At 37.2% G+C, this 10,633-nt stretch overlaps 1 long non-coding RNA gene across 1 annotated transcript; it reads right to left on the bottom strand.

Moving 5' to 3' along the window:
• Positions 1 to 911: 911 nt before the first annotated feature.
• Positions 912 to 2,368, bottom strand: LOC149590420 (uncharacterized). The gene is made up of 4 exons (XR_016379551.1): positions 2,246 to 2,368; positions 1,900 to 2,169; positions 1,686 to 1,835; positions 912 to 1,608 (listed from the first exon to the last, which is right to left on the bottom strand). It is a non-coding gene; the product is annotated as an uncharacterized LOC149590420 (long non-coding RNA).
• Between the last annotated feature and the right edge of the window lie 8,265 nt (positions 2,369 to 10,633).

Raw genomic sequence — 10,633 nt, forward strand, 5'->3', positions numbered from 1 at the left:
ACCTAAATATATGCATCTATCGCTTTTTTTAATTCTTTGCAAGTGCAGGAATTGAATTTTAAAATAGTCACTTAATTACCCCTATATTATAAAACTTATCGACTTCATACTTGTATATTATCATCATTACTTGTCTTAAATTACCTTCGACGGCCGAACGAGGTTCATCTTACATAATGTAGGGACGATGTCATATATTTTAACGTTCACTTTATTTACTTTTCATTTAATTCAAGACCATAACATTCTGAAAGTACATTAGGCTCAGAAGACAGTATTTATAATATTACATTAGTCTCAGAAGACAGTATTTATAACACTTCAACAATACTTCAATATATACAAAGAAATAAATAACATAATATTAAACTGTACAGTAAAAGTTAAATATAACCTAATTAAAACCATAAAACCCACAATACATATGGGAACAAAAGGTTCTTGAAAAACCATTAACAGAACAGTATTTATAATACTTCAACGTTTCTATCTATATACAACAATGAATAGTTATTTAACATTATATATTGGAACCTTCAGTATAATTTAACATTAAGCAAATTCGAACCATAAAAACCCACAGCGCATATGGGAAAAAAGGTTCTGGGAAAACCCATTTGGGAAAAAACCATAATCATAGTTGAATTATTAATATTGAAACACTTATTTTTAAATTATTGATTTTCCACTCTGACGTCTGAGCTATCCACGAATAAATTGATTAATAGCATTAACAAACGATGCAATGGATGTCGAATATTCATGTCATAATACAAGCTAATTCGAACCATAAAAACCCAGAGCGCATATGGGAAAAAAGGTTCTGGAAAAACCCGTTTGGGAAAAAACCATAATCACAGTTGAATTATTAATATTAAAACACTTATTTTTAAATGATTGATTTTCCACTCTGACGTCTGAGCTATCCACGAATAAATTGATTAATAGCATTAACAAACGATGCAATGGATGTCAAATATTCATGTCATAATACAAGCTAATTCGAACCATAAAAACCCACAGCGCATGTGGGAAAAAAGGCTCTGGGAAAACCCATTTGGGAAAAAACCACAATCAAATTAGGACTATTAATATTAAAAACTTCTTCAGACTGTTTAAGGATGAATGTTTGGTGGATAGCGTCCGAAAGAAAGCAATAACCTAGTAGATGAGGCGTAGTTCATAAAGTTTCGTTTTTTCGAAACTATTACATAGGTGTATTGGCGCTGTACGTTTCAGATAACAAAGACCAAGACGACTCCAGTTCCACAAAATAGGAAAACTCTGCCTCTTGGCGTTAAGATTTTCTCCTTTCTGTATTTCCACTGCTAGACCGCTATGCAGCCCGCCCTTGTATTGCTCTACTTGCTGCTCCCATAACATTGAACGTGCTAGAACTATAGTTCTAGTCGATCAATTGCGGCGAAGTCCAACTTCCGCTTTGAGCGTTGGCCAACTTTTGAGGACGCTGCAGTGTTACCAACGGCAGAAAACGCAGCCAGGAACATTTTCAAAATCACCTCGGCCGCGTTTTGCCGAAAAAAGGGGATTTTCGACTAGGACTATTGAATTGTCGCCGATTATTCAGCCATTTCCGCTTCGCCATACCTAAAACATTTTTAAAGTACGCTATACAAAATTGCTCCATTCTTCACCAAACCTATGAAACTTGGTGCAACACTTACACTTTGTTCAGTGGTTCGCCTTTACATGAACCCACAGTTGCCGCTCCAGATCTCAGTCATCTGACGCAACCATTTTAACGTTTTGAGAGTTGTATTTCACCTTTATTAAGCCTAAGGATAAGCCTTGAGATATATTTCCCGACGTATTTTCTGAAGAACCACAATAAATCACCTCAACGATTATCCCCATTAACTAATTATCACTATTACATACCTTGTTTACAATTTCGTTGGCCTTGTCCTCCATGGTTACCCATGAACTAAACCAATGCTGTAGGGTATTCATGAACTACGCATATCCTATAGGGTATTCATGAACTACGCATAACCTCTAGGGTATTCATGAACTACGCATAACCTCTAGGGTATTCATGAACTACGCATAACCTCTAGGTTATTCATGAACTACGCATAACCTCTAGGTTATTCATGAACTACGCAAATCCTGTAGGCTACTCATGAACTACGCCAATCCTCCAGGTTACTCATAAAATATACCATATTTTTAAATGGATTAATACCAAACTTATATGACCGTCAATTCCAATAATGATACTTACCATTTTTTTTTTCAAATCTTGAAGTCAGATGTGGGTTCTTTAGTCAAGGATCCCAAGCCTTGTGTGGGTCTCTTAGTCAAGGATCCCAAGCCTTAAGTGGGTCTCTTAGTCAAGGATCCCAAGCCTTAAGTGGGTCTCTTAGTCAAGGATCCCAAGCCTTAAGTGGGTCTCTTAGTACAGGATCCCAAGCCTAATTTTAGGTTTCTTAGTACAGGATCCCAAGCCTAATTTTAGGTTTCTTAGTACAGGATCCCAAGCCTAATTTTAGGTTTCTTAGTACAGGATCCCAAGCCTAATTTTAGGTTTCTTAGTACAGGATCCCAAGCCATATGTGGGTTTCTTAGCCAAGGATCCCAAGCCTATTTCTCGTAGTTTAGACCCTTAAAGCAACATGCGGCTCCATTGGCTCCCCTACCGTGATGCCTAACCTTGTATATACATAATAATTTTACCTTGCCGTAGGTAGGTAACAATGAAACTTAATGCATTAGGGAGGATCTGAAAATTATCCTAACAAGTTAAACCCAATGTACAATAGAAAGGTCGTCAATAAGGGGCGCACTGGAGCTCCACCTTGCTTTAAATAAATTTTTCCATTTCAAACTATGTTCTTTTAAAAATGCAAATACCCTTGTGGTAAGAATAATAAGACTCTCTATAACATGCATCGTATCGGTCTCGAAAAAGTTTGTTACCAAACGCCAAATCTAATTGACAATGATAGTCAGTCGAATACTTTTGTTCTAGACCCGGCAAAAGAGATATTCCATGTGAATCAAAGAACATTCTCAGTGCCGTTTGGCTCTTTAAAAAGTTAATATTGAAATCTCCAACCACAACTGTTGGAATAGACGAATCATATTTCATGTCAAACAAAGGGTTAAAGTCCTCAAACACAGTTCTCAAACTTCCTAAGGGAGATTTGTACAACAATACCACAGATATAAGTTCTCCTTCTATGTAAACATCTAACCAGCAACGTTCCACGTGAGAATTTCTAACAGGAATGTCGCTTCGTAAAACTCTAGTATCCATCTCTTTAACTTCGTTTTTAGGCGTGTCTCTTAAATATATGGACGAACCAAAAGCAACTCTGCGTGCCGTACTTGGCAAGTAAATACCACCTACTTCCTTAAAAGATGGCACTCTAAAATCGTCCGTCTCTTTTTTCCACGTTTCAATAAAACATAACATTTGACTTTTCATTATTACATTGTCTGCTAAAACATCTTCTAAATGAGCATTTAAAGACTGCACGTTATGTACATAAATGTAAAGGGGATCATGCAAGAAAGGTAGTTCGATGCTTTTTGTGTCTCGCAACCTCTTAAGTTCCAATTCTACTAGGTTGTTTTTGGGTGAATTAGGAACTTTAAATTTTCCATCAATATATAAACCGGAAGCGGTTTTCGCTCTACTACAAGCCACATATAAATGCGCTCTTTCAATTTTTTTTTGTAGCCTTACAATGAACCACTACCGAGGAGTAAGTATCACCCTGACTTTTATGTATCGTAATGGCCTCAGAAACAACCAAAGGCAATTGTTTCCTAGAAACTGAGGCATTATTTTGTCTCCATTTTCTATTAAACGACTTGATGACCTTTTCAACAGGCGTCCACGAAGCGTTAATATCACTATTCAAATATAAACCATGAAATTTTTGCCTCAACATTTTCCCAACTTTGGGATCGTCAAACTCCATCCATACCCTGAACGGGATTTTATCCCCGACCCTATTTGTGCCGTACTCTATCTTTCTTAACCAACCTGTCGCGCCATTAGTTAGTCCGTCAGAGGTGTCAACATTGTTGGTCATCATATATCTCGCGCCACACGCAAGAGTCAATTGTTTGGGCAGACCATACGTATCAGACGTTGCTAACTTTTCAACTTGGGAAAGTATGTTATTTTTAACTTCACTACTAAGATCACCATTGACAACATCTACTGAAACCGAAACAGCCTTTTCCGTATTCATGTTTAAAAGCTTATTTTGATTAAATTGGTTTACTTCCGCGTTAGTGGCGAAAAGATGTATCGCTTCTTTTGGGGGTACACGCTCAGGCGTTACCTCCAGACTACTAAAGAAATCAATATCATTTTGAGTCATACTTCCCACAGCCATTCTATTTAAAGCTTCAGCAAATATTTTATCATCCCTCTGTCTCATAATTTCCTCAAGTTCGGCAAATTCAAATTGCTCCCATATTGGGTTACCAATTAACGACGCGTAAGGATTATCTTTCTCACTTTGACCTTGAAATGCGAAATAATCGCAAACTGGTCTCAATTGGTTAAAGTCTCCAACTAGAACGACAGACACACCACCAAAATAATCAGGACAACCCATAATCTCTTGTAACCTAGCGTTTACCCGATTAAACACCTTCGCTCCAACCATTGAAATTTCGTCAATTATTACTAGTTTTACTTGACCATAGAGTAACCTGCATTTATGAAGTGTTTCACTTTCCAATCTCGATATATTTCCACCAAATTGGCTAACGGGTAAACTAAAAGTACTGTGCAAAGTTGCCCCACCTATGTTAAAGGCAGCCTTGCCAGTAGGTGCGCAACGGATTACTTTCGCTTCCGATGGATTACTCCCAGGTTGTTTGTTGTAAAACCTTGACACAGATTCAAATATAGCACTAATCAAAAGACTTTTCCCCACACCAGCGCCCCCTGTAACAAAGAGACGCAACGGAGTTTCTTTGCTTTTTACATGATACAAAACATGGTAATATATCTCTCTTTGTTTGGAATTCAATTTTCTAAGAAGGGCGTTGTACTCAGAGTCATTAATTAAGGTAATTGACGGAGCAACAGTATTTTCGGCATTGCCATCAATAATATCTCTATTAATATTTCCTACAGGTTCTTGAACCGTATTAATTAAAAAATCGGAATCATCCATAGCTAAAGATCTATCAACTTCATTTCTATGTTCTAATTCAGGCTGGATATTAGTAACATCCACTTGAATTTCTCCATTTTCAAAATCAGCTACAGCCTGTTCTACGGCTTCTTCGTCAATTTCATTGTGAAATTCTTTCCTAACTTCATTAATAGTTTCGCGACAAAGCTCATATTCTGATTTCATATCCTTTGTCAAAATATCATTACTTTCATCGCGCCAAGGCTTAAACAACATTAATTGTTCACGATAAAAGTTATCGGGATTTTTTTCTAATTTGAATCTTCTGTACCTAATAATTTTAGCACGGCCACGTTTCCTAATAAACCCTGATTCATCTTTAAGTTTCAGCCATTTACCACAAGTTTCAACTTCATTGCTCTCTCCCTCATCAACATGATCGTGGGCGGCTTTAGTCACTCTACGGGCTTTGGAATATTCGTACCAGGCACCAAATTGAGCTAACGTTATTGCCTCTAGTTCCTCTGGCCTTTGAACATAATGTTCTAGCATCCCAGAGGCAAAAACGTCATTACTGTCTGCTGGTAGTTCTTCAAGTTCAGATTGACTCTTAAGAATGTGTACACGATTTTCAGGGGCATTGGTGTTTATAAAAACACAGGCGCGACTGCACCTGGACACAGGAATTTGTAAACCACAGTAAGCCGCTTCCTGAGCGCTTACCTCGTGGGCATTCAAGAACTGATTAGCAATTAGTTTCAACTTCTGTTTTACTGAACATTTATCATTTTTTGCCTGTTTAGAAGCTTCGCGCAGAAGCAAAGACATCCCTCTTTGAGACTTTCCTATATATGATACAATATACATAACCAGTGCGTAAGCATCAAGAACGAATTGAATGTCCATATTCGCCTGCCAAAGACGCAAAGCGCACGGATTGTAAGGATTAACTCTAGTATCTTTGGGGTGTCTTTTCAACAAAACTGTTTTCCTTTTGAGGTCATAAGTAACGGCAGAAATATACTCGTCTTCAATTATACGCAACTTAGCTAGCAACTCCTCAAAACTATCTACCCAAAACTCTTTTTCTTTCGATTGCAACATCTCATACAATTTCTTTGACCTTTCCTTAGATCTGAGTTCTTCCTGTACGCTACCAGGCTCTCTTAAACTAGGGTCGTAAATTATGGTTCTGGGCATAGGTGGAAACGGGATTCCAAAACGACAAACGGAATTATTATCGACCTTCTTTCTACAAGTCGTTGTGTGTTTGTGAATTTGTAATCGTGTTAACAAATCTAAATGTTCGTCATTGTGCTCAGCAGCACAAGAAATAACATTATCAATAAATTCCTCTACTTCCTTAACATTTGAGAGATCATTTTTAAGTTTTGGAGCATCTTTTATCCAAATCAAACCATGTTGGTGGGGCGAACCTCTTTGCTGTATTTCAACTCTAAAATAATAGTCTTCTATAACGCCAAGAGGACCTAATTTCTGTAAAGCCTTAAGCAAAGCCCGAAAACGGTGGTCAAAATATCTAGCGCAAGTAACAGGATCATCCTGAATCAGTTTTGCCCTTTCCGAAAAACTTAAATTATTAATATCATCGTTAGGTAAACTCTCCTGCCCAGAGGTTAGTCTCAAAATATTCAGTAGCTCAGGCCATTTACTTTCGGCAGCCGAAAACGTTATGAAAAAGGTAGCCGTACCAAGCTGTCTAATCATACCCATCAATTCCTTTTGTCTGTGTTGCCAATAAGAAGGCGAGCTCTGTAGTCTTTCTAAAACCCTAAAACCATCATCCTGCTTAATTAAAGCATCAAGAGAACCTGCAGAAGCTAAAAGTCCAGCAGTATAATTCGACCCATCTGTTCTTTTAGTTTTCCTCATGCAAACCTGTATAGATTGACTAACTTTCAAGGTTTCTAATTTGACAAAAGAGCAAAACAATTTCGAAGGATTTTTAGCACAGCGCCTATCAATATTACGAAGCTCCCATTTAAAAATATCACCAAAACTTCCCTTAACCTTAAGATTCATTTTTTGACCTACGTAAATGCTCGGGAATGACAATTCTTCCGCATCCTCGTCAAAGAGTAAAGACATTGGGGTTTGACCTTCACCGGGAGCAAACTTAACATGCATGGTATTACTTGGCAAGAAATTACTTAAAGAAACTAATAATGTGTCTTGATTCCCAACTGTTAACGAACTACTTTCGTTGGGTTCATTCCACATATCATCGCTATCATTCTCTGCGTTTATTGGCGCTACTGGATTATCTCCTGATACATCAACTTGATTTACCTGACGGTCATTTTCGTCAACAATAAATTCAAGTTCTTCAGGAATGGGGTCTAATATGTCACTCTTAACGGTAATTCCATGTTTAACATACAAAGGCGTTTTTACCAGAACGTTAAGGGCCTCTAAAATGACTTTGGGTCTCACAGTTTCGTACAAATAGGGTGTGTTATACTGCATTCTTCTCATAAACTCAATTTGAATAGTATCCGTGTCTCGAGGTAACCTGGGTAAAACCGAGGCGGTGGACTCTACATTTATAGGGACGTTAACCACATTTCCTTTAATACCACGTTGTTGGTCACACCCTAACCTTCGTATTTGCATGAATGGTATTCGTGGTGATATCATTCTTTCCTCTAAATTACTTATGTTACTTAATTGCGCAGGTATTTCAGGAAACACAAATCCATTTTCCCTTGAAAATTTTGGAATTTGCTTTCTCTTAACGCTTTTATTACAAGTACTACACAAAAATATTTCATCATTCAACTCTCTTTGTTCAATACCAGGGACTGACAAAAAATCTATGGACTTTACAATGGTGCCAGATGACTTAAAAAAAGATTTGAACATCCTTCACACGGCCACGTTGGGCCATCTTTTATGCTATCAAAATAGGTCTGCTCTATAAGCGAGGGGTTTGCTCGCCTATCTGCGGCCGAAGATCTTTGTCTAGCACGTTCAACATCTCTATACTCGGGATCTTGGCGTTTAGCCGCCATACCTGTCTGGTTTCTAGCACGTTCAACATCTCTAAACTCGGGATCTTGGCGTTTAGCCGCCTTACCCGTCTGGTTTCTAGCACGTTCAACATCTCTATACTCGGGATCTTGGCGTTTAGCCGCCATACCTGTCTGGTTTCTAGCACGTTCAACATCTCTAAACTCGGGATCTTGGCGTTTAGCAGCCTTACAAGCTTGGTTTCTATCACGTTCAACATCTCTATACTCGGGATCTTGGCGTTAAGCAGCCATACCCGCCTGGTTTCTAGCACGTTCAACATCTCTAAACTCGGTATCTTGGCGTTTAGCCGACTTATACAATTGGTTTCTGACACGTTCTCTTTCCCTATAATTTGGATCTTGGCGTTCAGTAGCCTTACTTATCTGATTTCTTACACGTTCGCTTGCTTTATACCATTCATCAACCCTTTTTAATTTCTTGGTAAATATTCCACCCTGATTTTCAATTTCACAATTTGACTCATTCTCTCGCTTTTTCCCCTTACCTAGCGACTCCCTCTTACTGCATTCTTCATTTTGTCTCAAGATTCTTAATCTTTCTAAGGGATAGACATTACCATGGGACGTACAAGGTACTTGTTCATAGCCTTCGATTATTTCACTAATATTAGCATTATCATTTTGTACATTATTGGGTTCCTCATTAATAGATATGCCTACGCTTACGGTACTTTCAATAGAGCTTTTATTTAATGCGTCATCTTTCGCAGAATCATGGCCAACTGGCCTCGCGGTAGGACCAACATTGGGTGTGCTAGAACCTGTTCCCGAAACAGCCTTTTTTTCAGCTGCTAACACTCTTCTCCTTTCATTTTCTCGTTTCCTATATTCAGGATCTGACCTTTTTGCCCTCATTCTTTCCCTTGCCTTTCGTTTTCTGATTTCCTCTTTACTTAAATTATTATCTTCCTCCATTTACTTATTAATCAGTTAAATACTCACAAACGTTGGCAAAATCAATCTCCTTAAATACTCACACAGGTTGGCAAAATCAATCTCCTTCAGTAATACGTAAGGCTTAATTATATTATTTGCCGAACAAAATTAATCGAGCAAATCTAACACTTAACTTCTGCCTTCGAAATTCTATCAAAGAATGAATCAACTGTTTAAAAAAAGGTTTTTTTCGCAAATTGGGCGCTATCATACCAACAGCAATTCCGTCATATTTAAAAAATATACATTGCCAACACTTTTTTCAAATAAAGAATGATACAAGTTGGGAAAACCAAAATATTACCTCTCCGAGTCCAGACGACTACTTACAAACTTATTTACCCAGATATGGAAATGTTTCTTAAGTTAAAATTTATGAAATATTAAAGCAGTATACAAAGCATAGCAAATTTACTGTAAATCAGACGACATTTTACATCCAATAATGATATACTTGTACACATTAAAATCATTCGATGGGGGAAAAACGGGTCATCGGCGTTTTATAAATGACGCTAGCGCAATAAAGCGTGCAAGGTACCAAGGCTTAACAAAAATTGTAGGATAACATATTTATAGAGATAGATAACAACTTTTATAATTAAAATTAGAAACTAACATATCTCTTAAAATTCTCGCGTGATCAACTGGTTTCACGCCAATTAAATAGCTATAGTCCCATAGAGCTATTTGTATTAATTCCTCCATGGTTTTTTCGCCAAGCTGAGAACTACGCGTTTTACGTCACGTTATCAAAAAAGCAGACTATTTTCTTTGAAGACCGCGCTAGCTCAGCGCTAAGCACCGTGACGTCAAAATTCAAAAACAAAATCCCTGGGCCGCGTTCAGCAACGCGAGGCTCTGCTGAACGCGACCCAGATTTCCACCATGATTATAAATCTAAGCCTAATTATTTAAAAGTGTATTTAACTTTCGGCTCACTCTGAACCGTTAATGTCTCTGCATACAGAAACGAAAACCAAACCCAAACTTTTACTTTTTGGTTCACTAGGCCTATTGACAAATAAGAGTTCATTTGACCAACATAGCAGCGTTGTGCTTGTATTCACTATGATTTTAGAAAGGATTATGCTATAAACAGATGTAGTATAGCTTAAGTAATATATAAACATCCATTTTAAATAATAATATTAAAAAAAATCTTTGGAATATCAAAATGAAATAGAGCTTTAAAGCTACAAAAGTACTAAATGCATCATAATTTCGAAAAATATTTCCACATATTCAGTTTATATTAAGGATAAAGGGAATATTATGGTTGTGTTGGATTTCTTTACACATCAAAACAAAACGAACTTCAAACGCAGTGCACTACTGTAACAACGGACGGACACATACAGACAAAAACATAGACTGCTTTTAACTCTTTCCGTATTAATTTTGAATTGAGAAACAAGATTATCTTAAATATTAAAATAAATATAATTAATATTTAATATTTTCTTCGTTAGTTATTCGCCTTATTGAACGTTACATCGTTTTAAAAAAGAACAATTA

Source organism: Phalangium opilio, unplaced genomic scaffold (genome assembly GCF_054372755.1).
Source record: "Phalangium opilio isolate 3A_F unplaced genomic scaffold, DU_Popi_V2 ptg000505l_1, whole genome shotgun sequence".
Lineage (NCBI taxonomy): Eukaryota > Metazoa > Arthropoda > Arachnida > Opiliones > Phalangiidae > Phalangium > Phalangium opilio.